General features: G+C 37.1%; 1 protein-coding gene across 5 annotated transcripts in view; it reads right to left on the bottom strand.

Annotated features, from left to right (window-relative positions):
* Positions 1-18,870, bottom strand: part of LOC132906909 (teneurin-m) — a 657,480-nt gene that overhangs the window by 567,890 nt on the left and 70,720 nt on the right. Inside the window, exon 1 of one of the 5 annotated variants that reach the window (XM_060959520.1) lies at positions 4,222-4,654. The exons of the other annotated variants lie outside the window; for them this stretch is intronic. The gene's annotated coding sequence lies outside the window, so the exon portion shown is untranslated. Of the gene's footprint in view, positions 1-4,221; positions 4,655-18,870 lie in introns of those variants that run through there. 5 annotated transcript variants of the gene reach the window in all.

Below are 18,870 nucleotides of genomic sequence, written 5' to 3'. Positions count from 1 at the left end.
AACTTTTACCATAGACAATTTTTATGTCCATATTTCATATAAAACGTCTGAAAATTTCATTAGCACTGTAACGAGACACGATCGTCGTGATTATATTCGCTTATTGTTATTTGAAGCTAATCTAAAAATGTGCAAGGAAATTATTAGATATTAGGAACATATATTTAGTATACAAAAAATTTAGTACACTAGTATGTTTAAAAGCAATTTGTTTTACATATATATTTGTATAATGACAAATCTTGTTGTTTATTATACTGTATGTCAATTTTAGCAGAAATTGCGTGAGACAAGCGTATTTGAATGAAGTGCACGATTGACAATAGAACGAAATGTTGCTTTTATTTGGAAAAAGTAGAAGAAATCGAGGCCTAATCATGGCATATTCGCGTAATTACAGACCTTTCGTTCAGCACATTATAACTTCGAAGAAACTTTTAACAACCTTTTGAGCTATAAATCTCGTCGGATTAGTGTCCCAGTAAACGCCATGAGTTTGTTCGATACACTGAGAAGTTTATTAGCACGACGTAAACTTCCTGCAAACTACTGAACCGTTAAGGATAATCTTCAATTTATCGTAAATGATATTGTCGTGGCGTAGTATATTGATTAAGATTGAAGATCTGTGCTATCGGCAACAGATAACGATTATATATATATCGTACATGATCAAATTAAAATTAAAAAATGTAATCGAAATTATTGTATATCAACGATTTTGATTGAAGCTTAATATTAAATTAATCTACGTATTGTAAAATATAACAATGCCAAAAATAGCCATCTAACGACTCACGCTCCTCACAACTATTTTCTTGACAGTCACCCTTAATTAGGGTTACCATAGAATTTAGATTATCGAGATTATAAGGCAACGTCCAGTCCGAATTATCCGTATTTTTACGTTTTTTTCCCAACTCGGCCTATTCAGCTTCTCAAACTCTTGCGTGCACAGCTTTGACCTCTCGGAGATTCCTCCGACGTTCCTCGGTTCTCAGAGCGAAAGGGTAAACTTCAGGGACGAAACTTCCGGAAGTCGGACTAGCTGAGTACACTGCAGGCTTCGAAGCAAATGCTCGACGGCTTTATCGGGAATCCCGCGAGTTGGAAAGGGACGAGGCGTACCGTCAGAGTACTCGACTTTCCCTCTTCCTCTCTTCTACCATCAACCCCCTCTTCCAGCAGCTCTGAACGCAGCAGTACGCTTCGAAACTCCTCAGACGACGGTCTCGATTGATTTTTGGTACCGGCCTCCTCGCTGAATTACGTACCGCCGCCGCTTGTGCAACGACTTATCGAATTTACGAGATCGCTCTGATGAATGACTGAACAGTGAACTCACCAGAAATCAACCGAGTCAGAACTTTTTCAGACTCTTTGGTGTTTTGGTTACGAGCCACGAATTTTAACCACAAGGACAATAAAGTCGATCATTTTGGATTAGTATTTCGTAAAATTATTCTTCCACGATATTGAATGTTATAAATTTCATGATATATTGAAAGATTCGAACTGAAACCTCCGACGCAATTTACTCTGCCCATTTTGTCTTATAGGCTATTCTCCAAGAAACTGCTCAGATCTTAAAGCTGCCAATTGGTAATCGAAACAAACGACAGGTAGCCTGTTAAGATTCTCATAACACGTTTGCCTTCTATTTTACACGTTGCGTATGCACAGACACGCTATGTCATATAATATTGCCTCAATAACGCTAGCCAAGAGAGATGATCTGTGTGACGCCTGAGGGTTTATTACATCCCAGTCCACCAATATTGGCCACTGGTCGATCGCAGCAGCTTTCAGGAAAGCTAGAATGGGACATAGAACATGGGAAAGAGAGAGTGAGATAGAGAGCGAGAGAGAAAGAGAGAGAGAGAGGGAAAGAGAATCACCGGTTGGGAAAATTAAAAAGGGAACAAACGTCGTTCGTATAGTGATTCTATCACGATTTTTCGTTCATATTCGGGTAACACCCGATCCGAGTTTATACCAACTCCGTCTCAATAAACTACTGTTTCATAGCTCGACTAATTTTTCGTGAGTTAGTTTCCGATAGATAGTTGCGGTTCGATTTTCCCCGGATTGTCCTATACGCTTTTAGGAGACAACGAATTGCGATTTATTTTAAGAGAATCGAGCAGAACATTTTTGTGGCTGATGTCGTTTACCATTTTAATTGGGGATCTGGGAAAACTGACTATTTTCAAAACATTGTTTTCATGAAACTTTCAGTTACGTTTTCTCTTAATTCGTTAATTTCCATCAAGATATTTTTGTTTCACTTGTGTTCAAGTATAATAGATACTATTCATATAGAAAGATTAAATTATATTACATCAATCCTGCTATTAATAACATTGAAAATATCAACATAATCATATTAAAGTTTTCTTTATCGCTAATATGTGATTTGATCTTGCATTCCTATTGGAATTCTGACAGTTCTTACAGTTCGAAATTCCACCAAATTTAGGAGTACTCAGTGTTTGTACAATTTAGGTTAGCGCGCCAATGTATCGCCGTAAATCACTCTATGGCGTGAAATTAAATTTGCGAAAAAGATATATTCGTTTCGTACACGTTTCAATCCGTAACTATGCTCAAATTACTATCTATTCGAAAAATATTGGAGAATTGCATGGTTAACGGATCAATTTTCAAGAGGAAACTATCAATGCGATTCGTTCTATTCGTTACTGTTAAAAGTTCACTATTACATACGTTCAACATTCTGTTTCGAATAAAAATGATCATGCGGAATTAAAGCGATACATTCCAAAAAAAATATGCCAGGGAACGTATCGCAGAAACGAAGTTTGACAATTAATTTCAGTTGCAAAATGCCAGACTCAGGATTCGATGAATCTCATAAGACTTCTGTTATCGGTATTTCAATGATAACGCCGATAAATACTCTTTCTTATGCATTATTTTTCTCGAAGAAAAAGGAATTTCTTCTCGAAGGAATAAAGTAAAAATAAACCCTTTCGAAAAACGAAACTTCATACTCGAACAAAATTAGAGGGAGTGCTTATCTCCATAAATATTTACAAAATATGACATGATAGTTACTCATCACCATATTGAAATGTTTGTGAATAAAATTTCATTATAAAATACGTAGGTTGAATTATAAAGTCTCTTGTATGTTCAAACGTTCCAATCTTACTTCTGACGGTTTTTAAAAGCGTGTCATAACATTTTGGTAATCAGTAGTTAAGTTACACGAAGAGATATATTAACAATATCTATTTACATGTTAAATTTCGAAAATTTTTACCGAGCATTTTCGTTTCTACCTTCAGTTGAAGTGATTTTATTTTATCCCTAATTTGGGTATTATTACTTTAATATCTATATTTAAACTTTCAAATTCTATTTTTGTTATATTTTCATATATATTAATAACGTTGAAATAATTAATGTCGAATCACGTCGAGTCAATGAGATATTGAAATGGAAGAGAATAAGAAAAAAGATATATTAAACGGGTTATTCTCACGTGTTACACCTTGCGCACGCGGGAACCATCTGCTTCACACATATTACATTTCCACACGGGGAAACCATTTCTATTTTTCTCCTTTCTCAAATTACATGTATTATAAAATAGGTATTAAAACGGATATATTACATATTATTATAAACTGTGAAGATACACTCCGTGAGAGTTAAAAATTCATTTAAAATAATATTTTAATTTTGTCTATACTAATCCCTTAATCTCTTAAATCATCTACGTTACTATAATAAAAATTATAAATATGTTGATATAATGTTTCCATATACTATCAACTTCGTAATACTTCATATTTATTGTTTTTCGGCTTTACAATTTGTTACAAATATAGAATAAACTGGTCTAAACATGATAGGGCACTATTATCGGATTATTTAAAATGTACCAGACGAAAAGAGAAGAAAAAAAATGAAAATGAATATTGAAAACAAAATGACAGAAATAATTACATTATTTAGCAGTAATCTTGAAACATTTATAGTGTAAAATTTTAATTATTTGAATCTAATCGACATGTTTCGAGATAATTCTTTGAATTAAACGTTTCTTAAGAGATAAGAATGGAATTAAAATACTGTCGGGTACTAATTCTTTTGTTTTCAATTAAATCATTATATTAAATATGATTGAAAAACGCAGAATTTCATCTTCTAGAATTACAGTTAGAATGGCTGCCAGGGGCGTAATTTTCTTACCTGGAAATTACTGTCAGCAGACACTTCGTCACATTAATGCAGAAAATAGAAGATGTGGAATGTAACAAAGAAGCTTTTTCCGTCGGAGCAGGGAAGCTTTCAAGGAACAAAATTTCCACCGTCACTTTCTTACTCGACGAATCATAAATCTTGGCGGATTTTTCGAAGGTCACCGTCTACGTTCGATAGCGAGGACACATTTATCACGAACCACTTTCCATCGAACGATCGACACACAGTTCAAAATATATCCACGACGCTCGTACAATCATACAGATGCTAGTTTATGTATAGGGCTTTTGAACTCTCTCTCTCTCTCTCTCTCTCTCTCTTTCTCTTAGTTTCGCTAAACTTTTGTGCCTTTGAAACTTGCAGTCAACCAATGAGCAATCCTTCAAGGCCGAGGTTCGTATCACGTGACACGATGTTCAAAATCTTAGAATAATTGTTTGTTGATTCCTCATAACTGTGGAGATTTTATTTTCGAATTGATTTATATTTTTATAGCTCGGGAATATTTATTTTAAACATTATTTGCTTCTCGTTTATCTCAATTGGAAATTTTGTTTATGTATTACGAAACATTAATTTTGACATTTAACTTTTAAATTAAAATTTCACTGAATTTCCATTGAATTTTTCCAACTTTTCAATTTAACTCTGTTCAATTTTTACTGAATTTTTCTTTAATTTAATCTCCAAATTTCGATTCTGTTATGTTACTGAATATCTTCCTGCTGATTTGACGTTATTCGATGATCCAAAAATATTTCGAAATCGTGTATATCGAGGATCCAGCTATAGAGAGCTCCGATAACATCGAGCAAAGTGCTTGGAAAACCAAGTGAAGGACGATGGAAAAGCAGGAGAGAACTCACGTGTTCGCCTGTCAATATGGCGGCGAGACGATACACTTGATGCGTAGTGTTTACTTGGTATCGTGTTATCGACCTTGAAGATTTTCCTCAACTCCTACGAAATTTCATCCAAAATCAACACGTACATATATCTTATACTTATATACCCGTTATAACAATCATTAATATTAAAATAGAAACAAATACAATCCACTTTTAAATGTTACTTTTATCAAAATTCTTCTCTCAACTATTTATTCAATGCGAATCACTCATTTGTATCGAAGACATCAAATGAAATAATGTCAATAAGATTCACTTTCAGAAGTTAGTTTAACTCAATTCTTCTTGTAAATATTCATTCAGCAAGCATCACTTATTTATACGAGATGAATCATGCAGGACAAGGTCAACGATATCCACTTTTAATGTTTAACTTTACCAAAGTTTTTCTCCATCGATTTAGCTATTATTCATTCAACAATTAAACAAACCATATCGAAGCATCACTCATTTGTACGAATAGATCAGATACAACAATGTCAACAGAGTCCACTTTTAAAAGATCTTTATTAAAATCCTCGTAGCTCAATTATTCATTTAATAATTCAACAAACCATGTCGAAGTACCATCAACGATAAAATCACGAATTGGATAAAATTATGGAAAGCTACGAAGTTACGAATAAACACGATGGAGCATGGGTCGCGCAGGCGGCAGAGAAAGCTTAACGAAGGTCGGAAGTGCGAATCGCGAAGTCCTCTGGACTCAACTGACGGCACGAGCGGGGCTACCGAGACGGAGAGTGCAAAAGGGGGTGTCGGTGGGGGCGCGATACCACCCCGAGATAGAGAAAGCGCGAGAGAAAACGAGGTCGCGAGCGCGCGCGAGCGAGACGGAAGCGGCCGGACGCGCCGCCGCCTTGACGCTGTTTCCGCGATACCTTCTAGTCTCGCAATTCGGGGATACTCGGCAGAGCCAAGACGAAGGTGGAATGCAAAGGGAAAGCGGCACGCGGCTCCACCGAGGAGTAGACTCTTGGTCCAAGAAAAAACAAGACATCCCTATCTCTATCCCGAAGTTCCCGAAAGAAGTAAGTGGAAATCGTTGTAGGTTCCCGGCCAACAAACATCGCTGCATCGAACCGATACCCGAAATTTCTTCTTGGTCTACGCGTTAAATCGTATATCCATGACACGGAATCTCGATTCGAAACGTGAAACGTCGTTGCAATAGTATGCCTCGGGGTATGTAGGTATCGCTTATTTGATGCGACAATGACAGAACTCGAAAATCGCGAATCTAATTCATTCGAAATTTTTCTAATTTATATGACGCAATCTAGCTCCGCTTAAAATAAATATTTCTTTAATTCGTAGACACACTCCAAGCTAACTGTATCATTAGTGTGTAATCTTAATCTCCAAAATTTTACTATATAATTAATCTCCTTGTATATTTGCATAATTTGCAATATTACAGACGCGAGAAGACAAACTGACGTCATTACCGTCATCCATGAAACTGAAGAATTACGATTATAGATACGCGAATTTTTTCAGTCGTTAATGAGATTGTACACTGTAACATTTTATGTAGAGGGCAGAGGTATTTTTTAATTAGCAAAAGGAAGAACAACTTTACCTTTGATATATTTCCAAGTAATAATTCATATAATCGACTTCATATACCGGTGAATGTAATTAATATACGTCACAGTCGGTTCATTTTCGATTGAACATTTTGAACGCTAACACAGCAGATCGTAGATTACGGTGCATTACGCTGGCGCACATAAAAGCTTCCTAGCAGCACCCACTTCTGTAATATTCCTGCATATTTGCTTTGGATATAGGTCATGTCGAGATATCGATATGTAGGCGAACGCGATTTACTCGTACAAATTCACCAATCGAACCAACAATCAACAGTTTAATTTAGATAAATCAAGCATCCTGTTTAATATGACGCCACAACATTTTCAATGACCATATATAATAATTATTTAGGTTACACCTAACATAAAAGGTACATGTGGTACAATGTTCTATGCTGAAGAAGGAAAGAGGGAAAATTGACATCTTCTTTGACATCGCTGCTTTTTGATCTTCCTTTGTGAAATTCTAATGACATCCTTAACTTCTTTCGATCCTATAAGTTCATTCTTTTCACTTTGGTGCAGAAGTAAGACCGGTTAGTTAATATTCAATAAAGAAGAAGATTATTGTACTTATTATAGAAGAATATGCTCCGAGAAAAAGTACTATGAAATTATTGTAAATTAATGCGGTAATGTAGTCACTTTTTACTAACATCTTAACTTGGGACTATCAATAAGTAAAGTGTAGTTTGTAACGAAGAAATCAAAACGAACGATACGGGGACTGCAAACTTTGAAAAAATATCCTTGAAGAATGGTACAATAATTTGCGTTGAGAAAAAACACAATACGCATGAACGTTTAGCGAAAGAATTAGTATTCCAATGAATTAAAATGCAAGAAACATTCACGCAGAGAATTCTCCATCTCCCATCCTACCTTACATACAATCAAGTTACCAATCAAGAATTTTCGAATCCTAACATTCAGAATTTACGATTCTACCCTAAAACTAACCGAGAATTCACCTCTGTTCGCGACGAAAGGGAGGTAAGTGGAATAGAAGCGGAGCGGACAGGATAATTAATTTTATCGGCATCGGAAGAAGAATTGCAGTTTCGTTGAGGATTTAGTAGGAGTCGCCGGCTAGCTTGAAGAAAGAGGAAGGCACGGCCGGTTGCTTCTGCAGTTCCTATCTGCTCCGTGCAGCGTCCTTGTTCTACCCCACGCCCACCGGCATCCCCATTAGCAAGCGCCGTGCCGCGACGAAAAGGGAGAAATTAAAGCGAAAATAAAGCGAAAGGCAAATAAAAATAAAAGTATCGCCCTCTCACTGGCGCTGGTGTTGCACTGTTCAGTCAGGTTGGACTGCTACCGGCTGCAGCTGCATGCATGAGACTCTGCAACAGTTTCATTTACCTACCCCGTAATTTCATAGTCGCTCTTCCTCACCTCCGCATCCCTTTACCTTTGTGCTCGCGCGCGTTTTGTCTGCGTGGTTCTAGTGACGAGGCCACTAACATGTTTTTTCGTTTATTTTTTTACTCTTTCTTCATTTTGTTTAAGTGCATGTACGTTTATGTGGGCGTATAAAGTGTTTTAACATTGGAAGTTAATTGGCAATGGATGATATTGAATGTAACAATTTAAGCGATGATGATAATTACATAGAAATTATGCTATACAATTATAATGGTAATTTCCTTTTTTTTTTTTACTTACATCGACAATGGAAACAGGACGAAGATAAAAGGATTTGCCACTTATTTTTCACTTACCTGAAACAAATAAAGAGAAACAAGATCAGCTTCAATGAGTTAACTGTTAGCGCAGAAAATCTGATATCGGTTGTTTGTACAGGGTGTTTCTCACAATTTGGCCATGTTGTAACGTTAAAACAACAGAAGATAAAACTTCATTAGGGGGGAATTTAAATAACTTTCAATAGTGCGCCACATGGTTTACGTGTCTCCTTCAAAAATGCAGCCATTTTCAAAACTTCAAAATTGTCTTTGCCTTTTCAAATTCTTAGCGAATTTTTTCGACTGATAATCATCGGAATCTTTCACTTTTAAAGATATTCCAACGAAAGACGCAGTGAAATTCCAAGTAACTTCTTTTTTTCATTTCTTACCATCCCTTAGGTAATTCACTTGAAACTCCCAGAAACCCCCAGTACACGTAGGTAGGCGTTTTTTCATTCTCTGTCCTCTCGCCATTCCACAGTCCATCAAATGTCCGTTTTATTGTGGCCCTACATGGACGGAAGTGAAATTCACGGTCGAGGAGGGTGTTGGTCCTCGGTCCCTCATAATTCGATTCAGTGAGGCGCAGCCGCCGGTGCAAAGAGGGATTTTCGCGATTTCGTCTGAATTTAGTTAGGTGGGATGTGCATCAACCTGATAACGAAGTGTAGGTGCAGACACGGGCCTATCCCCCTGTGATGACATTCTTACGTGTTTTTTCCTAGTCTGCAGCGTTTTCTGTTTTTCTGTTTCCTCTGCGAACCTTCCCGGCCACGTAATTCTGGTAAAGTGACTTCGTTTTGGTAAATGTTTTATCCTCTTAACGAGTGTAGTTTGAAATGATGAATATTTTATAGTCGGCGCCGACTTTTTTATGTAGCCAGTGTTGATTAGGTTAGCATTAATGTAGATTGAAGAGACGTAGTAGTCTGTTGCGCTGAATTCTCAAAATTGAAAATTTGGAAAATTGCCTGACAACGAAACAGTGTTTGATGCACGTGTGGAGGATATTACCACGAAATTGCGGAAAAAGATTTTAACAATAATTCATATTAAACATATACGACATCGCACAGAAATATCACAATCCAATAATGGCAACTAATCACATTTGATTCGAATTAAACTAAATCAAGAATCATGTTTGATGTTGCCTCTACGTCAGTCATTTATTACATTCATTTCTTCCACTGCTTAGAATTAAATCAAAATTAATTTCGCAATCAATTCTCGCGTATAACAGGCGCGTTAAATGTATTACCCCATAAGTTATTCCTACCACCTAGATAATGTAAAATCTCGACGTAGAGACCACGCACAAGCGAACAATGGCACTAGATGTCTACTAAGAAACATTCGAGGAGAGCGACGAAAATTACGCGCGATCAGGAGAGACAGAGAGCGGCGGAAAAGCCAATACTCCATATCCCTAAATCAGCGCAATAAATCTCCAAATTGAACGTGGAACGACAGCAAAGCTTTCGTCGTGTAACAACGGTGTGTGAGAGATATAGCTACGCGAGGAGGTGGAATGGTTTAAAAAGAAGAAAAGCCACGTTGCACGAGCACATGTGTAGCCGCGAGTTATGCCCTTGGCTCTTTCAATATCGGCTGGAATAACTGGTCAGGCACGGATGACGGAGCGAAGGTTGCCTGAAAATGGGTGAAAAGAGGATGCTGAGAAACCGAGGGTATGAGAGAACCCCATGGTGCAGAGCAACGTCTCCGTAGTCGTCGTCGTCTCGCGTCGCTTATACCGGACTAATCGTTGAAATACGTGCAAATATTTATTTTCCAACTGTCACGAACAAGCCACTCTGCCCGGTTTCCTAGGTGATACCGAAGGCAAGGCAGGATAGGTACCTAGGTACCTAGGAGAGCTTCCGAGAAATACGACTGCTGGATGCATTCGAGGCTCCGTGCATCAGCACACGCGCTCTCTATCCTCGCACCCGGCAACTTTTTATTTATGTTTCCTTGCACAGTTGCGCGAGCGCACAGAAGCAAATCAAAATGTTTTCTCGAACGCGCTGCTCGACTCTTTCCTTCTTTCGTGGTTGTCGCGGTGCAAAAGTGAGCCATTTGTCTTTACGAATGGGCATCGTCGTGTCGATCAGCGATGGAACGAGGACTTTCATGCGTTTACGGAAAATTTGAGAGTGATGAAATGAAAAGAATGTGTACGCTTATGTTAATTAAAATGATATTACGAAACGCTTTTCTTTGAAGCTGGAATTTAGCGCGTCAAATACCACACGTTCAATTTGTTATGTTGTACTGTTATCGATGAATTATTAATACGTATTAATACAGATTAAAGAGGGAGAAATTTATTATAAATCAATTCGAGGTTAAGTAGATGTAGAATAAAAATATGAAACTTCGATTTCGCGACTCTAAGTTCCACAATGGTTTCTGATAAAATGTAAATTCAACATTCACGGAAGGTTAAAGATATTTCCTATCCCATCCGAGTAATCTTTCAAATGCGTAAATTATTTTAAAGGGATTCATAAATGAAAAAGTTGCACCAATTTCGTTCCAGTTCCTTTTGAATTCTAAAACTGTTAATTCTTGCAGATCTGAAGAAATAAGATAAAATGATGGTTGAAAAAATATATTAAATGATATGGAAAATGTTTCGATTAGATGGGACAGATTGACAAATTTTCGAAATCGTTGCCAGAAATTGCTTTATTTGTCACTGTCGTTGTCATTGCGAAAACTTTTCAATCTGCACTCGTACGATATTTTAAAGAAACTGCGTGCAATTCAAGTTTTATTCGATACACTCTTCCTCTCGTCAAACAACTTCCAGTCGTCTATCCACGTATGCAACGTTTATTGCAGCATTTGTCACAAAACTGCAAGACACGTAAATATTTTTAGCAACATTTTTGGAAACGGTTATCGATTCGACGTCGATTGGCCTTTGTCAACCGGCAAGCTTTGCAAAATAGATCGAGATTCAAAGGTCTCTCTTTAACGGATATCCAACAGAGAGACTGGCTAAACGGCATAACGTGTCGCCCTTTAAGGACGCCTCCGCAAGAATGCAACGCCATGGCGTCGACGTGACACGCATCGACGAAACGCGATTCACGGTGCATGCTAATGCCCGGCTGAAAATCTGAAACGTCAACTGGAGCAGCGTTGCAACGTGAACACGGGACGCCTACCGAGATTTCGTGGAGATTCAATTCGGTCCGTAGCGACGTTCTCCGCGTTCGTGACGATTCCAACCGGACGACCTGCTGCGAGACAGAGAGGGACAAGGATAGGTTCAATTTGAACGTGTATTCCGTGCAACGAACATCGACAATGGCGCGATAAATCTGTAACTTTCGAACGAAGTCAGCGAATTTTCCGTAAAAGTGGAGATTTTTGTTTCACTTTTAACTTTGGGGGGGGGGGGGCTATTATCGATGACATTTCGACTGATACGAATTTTATTTTGACGTTAGCTTGTGTAATAAATTCGTTTGTAATTTCTTAAAGAAAAAGGCGTTAAAGATTTGCAATTTGACAGTGCTAAAATTTATGTATTTAAAATTGTAAATATATAAGTATTTTTAAAAATATGAAACGTTGAATGAAAGTTTATTCTTGGTAAGATATTAGAAGTCAATTATTATTCATTATTAGCGTACATTGCAATATTTGCTATGTAGTGTATTGACATGGTATATTGACATTGGGAAATCGATCTTAAACACAATTAAGGTTAACTCAATCGTCATGTTTATCCAAGCGCGTTTGCATGCTGCACATCCGCTTTTGCAAGAGAGTAAATCGCCTTTTGAAAGCTTTTAAGCTTTCTGGATCGAGTGGAACGCTGCTCTTGAAAATAACGCTGCCAAAAAATAACTACGCTGTTTGTGGAGTGTGCAAACATCGGCATGATATTTTAGCAAGTTTGTATAAAACGAGATAATAACTTGCTATCAAAGATTCCATTTGTCTGATTTAAATGATCCCCCGCCATAAATAAACTGCTGAACTACATTTATACAAAATTATATAAATTATTAAATTATAATTATTTTTTTGCAGAAATGAATCATTAAAAAATTGTATAAATTATTTCAACTGAATCGCCCTGTAAATAAATTTATGATTTATATTATGTGAAGTTACATCAAATATTCAATTATACTGATTTTTTTAGGAAAATTAGACGTTAACATATGTTTCACAGTGTATGTTCGTTTTTGAATAAAATAATTCTTAGTAAACTGGAAATTTCAATTTTTCTTCCGTCTGTCGGAATTCAACTTCTCAAGAAATTACTTCATTTACACACGTACATAACGTTTTCATAGACACAAGATTTTTCTTTCAGTAAAATATAATATAAATCTTTTAGTAATAATGATATTCAGGTTTTTCATTTATCCGAATGATGTATTTCTATTAACTGTTTTTCTTATAAACTATGGTTTTGCTGACACGAGACTTTTTCACTGGCGACATATAATATGACACTCAGATCTATCCAGGTTGTTATCGTTTGTTGGATAAGTTTCATTTGACGAGAGATTTTTCATGCGGGCATGAAACGATTTCATTTGGAAAATACCACAATAAAGTAATCTTTTGTTGTCTGTTACGAGATCCTCGCGGCTCGAGAACTTTTTATTACTTAAAATACTAGCCCATCGTTCTGTTTTAATGTGGTAGATGCTCAACTTTCAAAAGTTCTCAATATTCTTGCAATTTACTCAACAAGCAATCTTTTATCACAAAGCAAAATCTTCTCAATAGAACTTTAGATACAATGTAAAATATACCCACATACAACGAAATGTGAGCAGTATACAATCATTTCCACGAAACTGAACTTCAAAGCGTTCCTTATGGTTTTCATTTTGTATATTTAATCAAAGCAATTTCCACATCATTCGTTATACTACTTTTTCAACACTGCTTTGTTTCCTTATTCCAAACTTGTAAGAATTATCAGTTTTGAGCTTCTACTAAACTTCTACTGAAATTCAAACTTCAAGCAACAGTTCATATGTATTAATGAACCGTTCGTCATTCGATCGATATGTTTTTTATTCGTAAAACGACACTCGACGAATGACGATAGCGCGTGATTCGTTGGAATATCGTTAATTACATAGAGAGGAGCGATAGTACGCGACACACTGTTTGAACGAAACAATGCAGAACAAAACCGTGCAAGCCGGAATGATATTCTGAATAATTCCTCCGCACTTCCGCGCCTACGACTCTGAGCGAACCGACTGAATCCGTTCATAGAGTTTTAGCCTCTCTGGCGTGCATTATTCACTAGGCTGAATATTTAAATCACAGACGGGAAAAAGAGAGTTCCGACGAAACTCGGTTTAACATGAGTGGCGATACACTCGCTACGTCTAGGCATTTACTTATTTAAAGAGTGCAACACCGACTATGTCGCAAACGGAACAGTTTCCAAGCCTATCTGCATTATAGAAAAAAGGTTTAAGGTGCTGGCAATTCCAAAAACCGTTATTCCCCAGGATTATAGTATCTGAAACTTCAACGCAGCTTTCGTTTGAACATCGAATAACATACCCTCCCATTAAATGATCTTTTTTATTACGTTTCTACGTTTTAAATTCACGATACCAGGGAACAGTACGATTTTAAAACGTTTCGATCACAAAAACGCTATGATAAACTACTGAGAACCGATGAAAATAAGATCTTGAAAACACAACAATCCTAATAATTCAGTGCGTTGTGTAATAAATTTATATTGACAAACACTTCAATATGGTGAAAATTCACTGATAAATGGCCGTCAGTTCTTTCTGTTTAGTTATGGAGACAAGCATGATATGCGGCTTTCTACAGGTTTCTCCTATTTGAAGAGTAATAAAATTCGATTATACGTATGATGACGTATCCGCGTTAATCGCGAAAGAATTGTAATGATTCCCTCTTTCGGTAAAACGTCATGTGTTGCACTTTGAAATTGTCATTGTTAGCATAATACATTCATATAAATTAAAGCAGGAAAAACTACGCGAAAAACTTTAAACGACGTTCATCTGAAATCGGTGTAAGATGAATTAATTTCCAAAAGTTCGTATATCTCTGTCGACGCGTAAGACCGGTGCAATATTCTCCTTAAGACAAGATTGGCATCCACAGGTAGGTAGGCGTGCGCTCGGTGTCCAATAAAAAGGTAACTCCGAGGCGAGAGTTTCTATATCTAGGCTCGTAACGTCACGATAAATTCCATTAGTAGAATTTACCGTGCACCTATAGCGCACCGGAGAACACCTAAATCAGTAGGGGCAGTGTTTCTCAACCTTAGTTCTGCTGCATGTTCCTACAGCTTTATACGGTTCTTCCGACGTTCATTTAACGCAACAGTGACATAAGCCGGAAACGACGATTTTAGGAAAACGAATTTCAACGTTTTGAATTACGTACGTTGAATCGAAATTGCGCACCCGCAACTGTGGAGATAGAGTGTCATTTTTTATCTCGAATTCCCTTTAATTCGTTCCACCATATCAAATATTACAAAGCAAATGCGAATTGCGACGTCGTAATAATCGAGTTCACGCGAACAGCTCTCTCTAAGTACCGAATAAAACCTTTTCTCCCCGCTGCCCCGGAAATTAGGTCATGGAAATTAGCAGACAATTGAGTTCCAACTTGCACTTTTCGATACCGCGCTAACCGACTTTTGATTGTCGAGATTTATCGCTTTAATTATCTCGAGAAGAGAAAGTACGTTTAACCAAACGCGTTTTTGCCAGTCGTGTTAACGTTTGCGTTGATTTTCCAGCAAAAATGTTAATGTGCGTGTTCGAAAAACGTTCAAAAATGGCAAAAATTTCAAATACAAGGGAAAAATAGAGGTACGAGTTTTCTTAATCAACGGAAGTCGATAAAAGTTAATAATATCGGCGAAAATATAGTAGATATTCTATTGATTAATTCTATCGATAAAAATCTCTCTCGAACAAGGAAGAATTGAGAAAAGTGCTATTTTCTGCACCGTCCTGGATATCAATGAACTTGCTTTTTTTTTTTTTTTTAATATAGAGGTATTAGAAGTTGTATTGGTTTTTGCAAAAAAAGAAAAAAGAAAAAAATGAAGGAGAGGAGACACAGAGAAAAGCGATGGTTCGCAGCGAAAAGTGAGGCAAACATCATAAACTCCTTCAACTTTGTCGATTGCGTATTATTATGCAAACAATTTTGGAAAGTTCCAGCGGCGAAACGGGTAGGAAGAAATAATATCGCGGTAGTTGAAGTAGGTAAAAAAGGTTAAATTCTTCCGCGCGTCTCTCTGTCAGCGCCGCCGTTATTCCGCTCTCTGAAAGTTTGTTTGGATCGATCTCCTTGGTTTCATTTCGCACTAGACGTAAGTGTACACAAAGAAGTGAAAAAGCAAGCGTATATACGTTTCATCGACGAGCCTGAAACGACCCCGGGGATATCAACTACGTGGAAGCGTTATTTATAAAACGACGTCTTGCAGAGCTTCTTCGAGGCCAAAACATCCACCATAACCAATATAGGTCTCACATTATTTACTTAATAAACGTTACCTTCTTAAAATCTGTTCTATCCTTAAATCTGTATATCGCTCTTATCCTCCTAACTAATTAAACAAAAAATTAACGGTCCTTCGACAATTACTTTTCATCACATTCAAATGTTCGTCAATAAAAATTCCAAATATACCGCCATAGCTAGATTCTACACCTTTGAATCGGTAGACATTTATTAAAAAAAAAAGGACGTGCGAATTCGTCCTTGAATTTCAATGTAGCTTTACAAATAACATTGACACGCTGCAGTTTTGTACAGACTTCCCAAACTTTTGAAAATAACTGTAGACCAACTATTGCTCCTGAGATCCTTCTCACAGGATGTTCAATGGTAATTAATCGAGGACGAAGAACGACCTTAGAAAACAAAGTAAAAGGATCGGTGAACGCTAAAGGGCGAAGAGCTCGTACATCAGGATCCGCAGCGTGGATGGGGTAATAAACCGGTGGAGAATGGGCGAACGTGGAAAAAGATACGTGAAAGCTGGTAAATAATACGATAAAAGCGCACCGGTGTGCCTGGAACGGTGGGAGGAAATTTGTAAACGAAGTAACGCCCGATAATCTCGACGCAGCTATAGTTTTCGCGTGCAGGAGGACGTTCTTCCGCCTGGGCCAGAGACTAACGACGTCCTCGCCCTCTTATCTGCTTGGTCACGTAGACCTCGAGCAGTAGAGGATCGTCGTTTTCTAGCTAGTGCAGTCACCAGTCTCGTGTCCCACCCCTTCTTCCTTTTCCTCGTTTCGTCTCGGGCCTCCGATCCTTCTTCAGAACGAGGCAAAATGCGAGGACATGGGGGGATAAGAATCGCTAGCGTTCTCGGTTAATTTAGCTCGCTAGGAAGCGCCGTAAATAGGAAACGTCCAGGTGACTTCCGGAATCTCCCTTAGTACTCGAAACGTGACTCCGACGCCTGCATCGACTTTGCACCCCCTTTTGCCGGCGTCCAAACCATTCGCACAGAGGGCAGTGACGTACGATATGGTGTAATCACCTGACCAAGTGATACCTGCATTGCGCAAGCGCCTATCCATGGAATATTCATACACTGCAGTTTCTACCTTCCTGTCTTTTACCAATTTCTGTCTCGCGAGCCATGCGTCGAATTTCAATGAAATTTCGCGTGAATCGTTTACGATAAACATATGGTAGCACGATAAACATACGCTAGCATGATAAACGTACAGTGGCTCGCCAAAGTATTTGAACACTTACCATTATCACAAAACAGTTTCATGGATTATATTTCCTGTCCGATGGTCAATAGTCCCTAAATCGCATAAGTACTTTATTTTTTAATACGTTACTTTAGTAGGTCATTTGGAAAATTCGTTTCTACCGTGAACTTTTGTCTAAGCTTACTTTAAAGAAAATTTAGGAAAAAACGTCGAAATTCGTTTATAAAACGGGTTTCTTTTGGCAAGAAACGAATTTTATCTGTCTCGTCCATCGAATACTGTATAGGTGTATAGACACGTTATTATTTATCATGATCAATTATCCCTTCAATTATCCCTTGTCGGATTATCTCGTGCACTCATAACCAGTGGCTTTATTCTTCTTTACGACTTTGTGTTCAAGTCTGGATGTGTCGTATATATATATAACGATTCTGTTGCGAGTAGCCATAGCTAGTATCGTAAGGGCATGTTTATGCTGAAACCGAGATAAAGGGCTGGTACGAGCGCTACTTGGAGAAAGCACGGAAACAATGGAACCATGTTGCTATCGTTGCACCGTTGCTTGCACCTTTGGTATAAACACAGCTCGTGTAAATATTTATCTGGAATTTTTTCTCTCGTTCATTCCATGTTATTTTAGATGAATTCCGTGCCATGATATTATCTTTTTATTTACTCGTTTGCTTGTTATGATGATGAAGGATCCAGATGTGTTTATTCGACTTACGATAATTGGTTACGATATAACCACAGAAACAACATTTGCTCGTCAAGGGCTATTAAAAAATAATTATATGTACAGAGAGTCTGAGGTTGTTCTTGTTATGAGTCTGTTGTTTTGTGATATACAGTGAATACAATACAGTTTCCTTTTTATGCCAATTATGCAATTTCTAAGAAAATGTTCGTAAAATCGAAAAGAAAAGTCGTTCACATCGATGATAAGCTTTTCATATTTTATTCGAGCTTGTCATACTTATTTTCTAACGTTAGAAAGATAAAATTAGGTAGAAAAAATTAAATTGAATTCTTAGTTGGTAGATGATTATGAATTTTGTTTCTGATTATACTCCACTCTCGAACTAATTGCGTTCTGAGAATAGAGACAGGGTACACAAATCACAACAAAGTTGATGCATTAGCACGACATCATTCTGAACCTTGTATAACATGCACGCTGTTCCAACATCGAAAGCATTCCTCTTAAAGCGCGATGGTTTATACGGTAAACGAAAATCAGAGTCGAGATTAATACGATGGCGCGTAACATGGAAAATTGTTTTGTGAAAATATCACTTGTGATATAACAAATTTTATTCGAATAAGGAAATGAAGTATATCATTCGAATAAGTAATATAAAAACTATTCGGAAAATTATTTTATGGAATTATTACTCGTAACAGATTCCATTCAAATAAAGAAAGATAAAAATGTATGTCGTTAATTGGAAAATTTATTCTAAGCTTTAATAAATAAAGAAACAAATGATAAATAAAGAGACGAACTTTGATTCGAAGAGAATAAACGTAGAATTCGCACAGGAAATATTAAAAATAGATTCCTCGTTATTTTCTCTGTAGAGAATTCGATATTATTAATTATTTATCGAACGTTATCGACTCAATTCTAATTAGAAAGTTCGATCTTTTATTCTCGATATACGAAGCGCGCAACTTTAAACGAAAAAAATCTGGAAACACG

This window comes from Bombus pascuorum, chromosome 5, assembly GCF_905332965.1.
Source record: "Bombus pascuorum chromosome 5, iyBomPasc1.1, whole genome shotgun sequence".
In the NCBI taxonomy this organism is placed as follows: domain Eukaryota; kingdom Metazoa; phylum Arthropoda; class Insecta; order Hymenoptera; family Apidae; genus Bombus; species Bombus pascuorum.
Note: the sequence above shows the minus strand (reverse complement) of the source record. Positions and strands in the feature narration are given on the sequence as shown.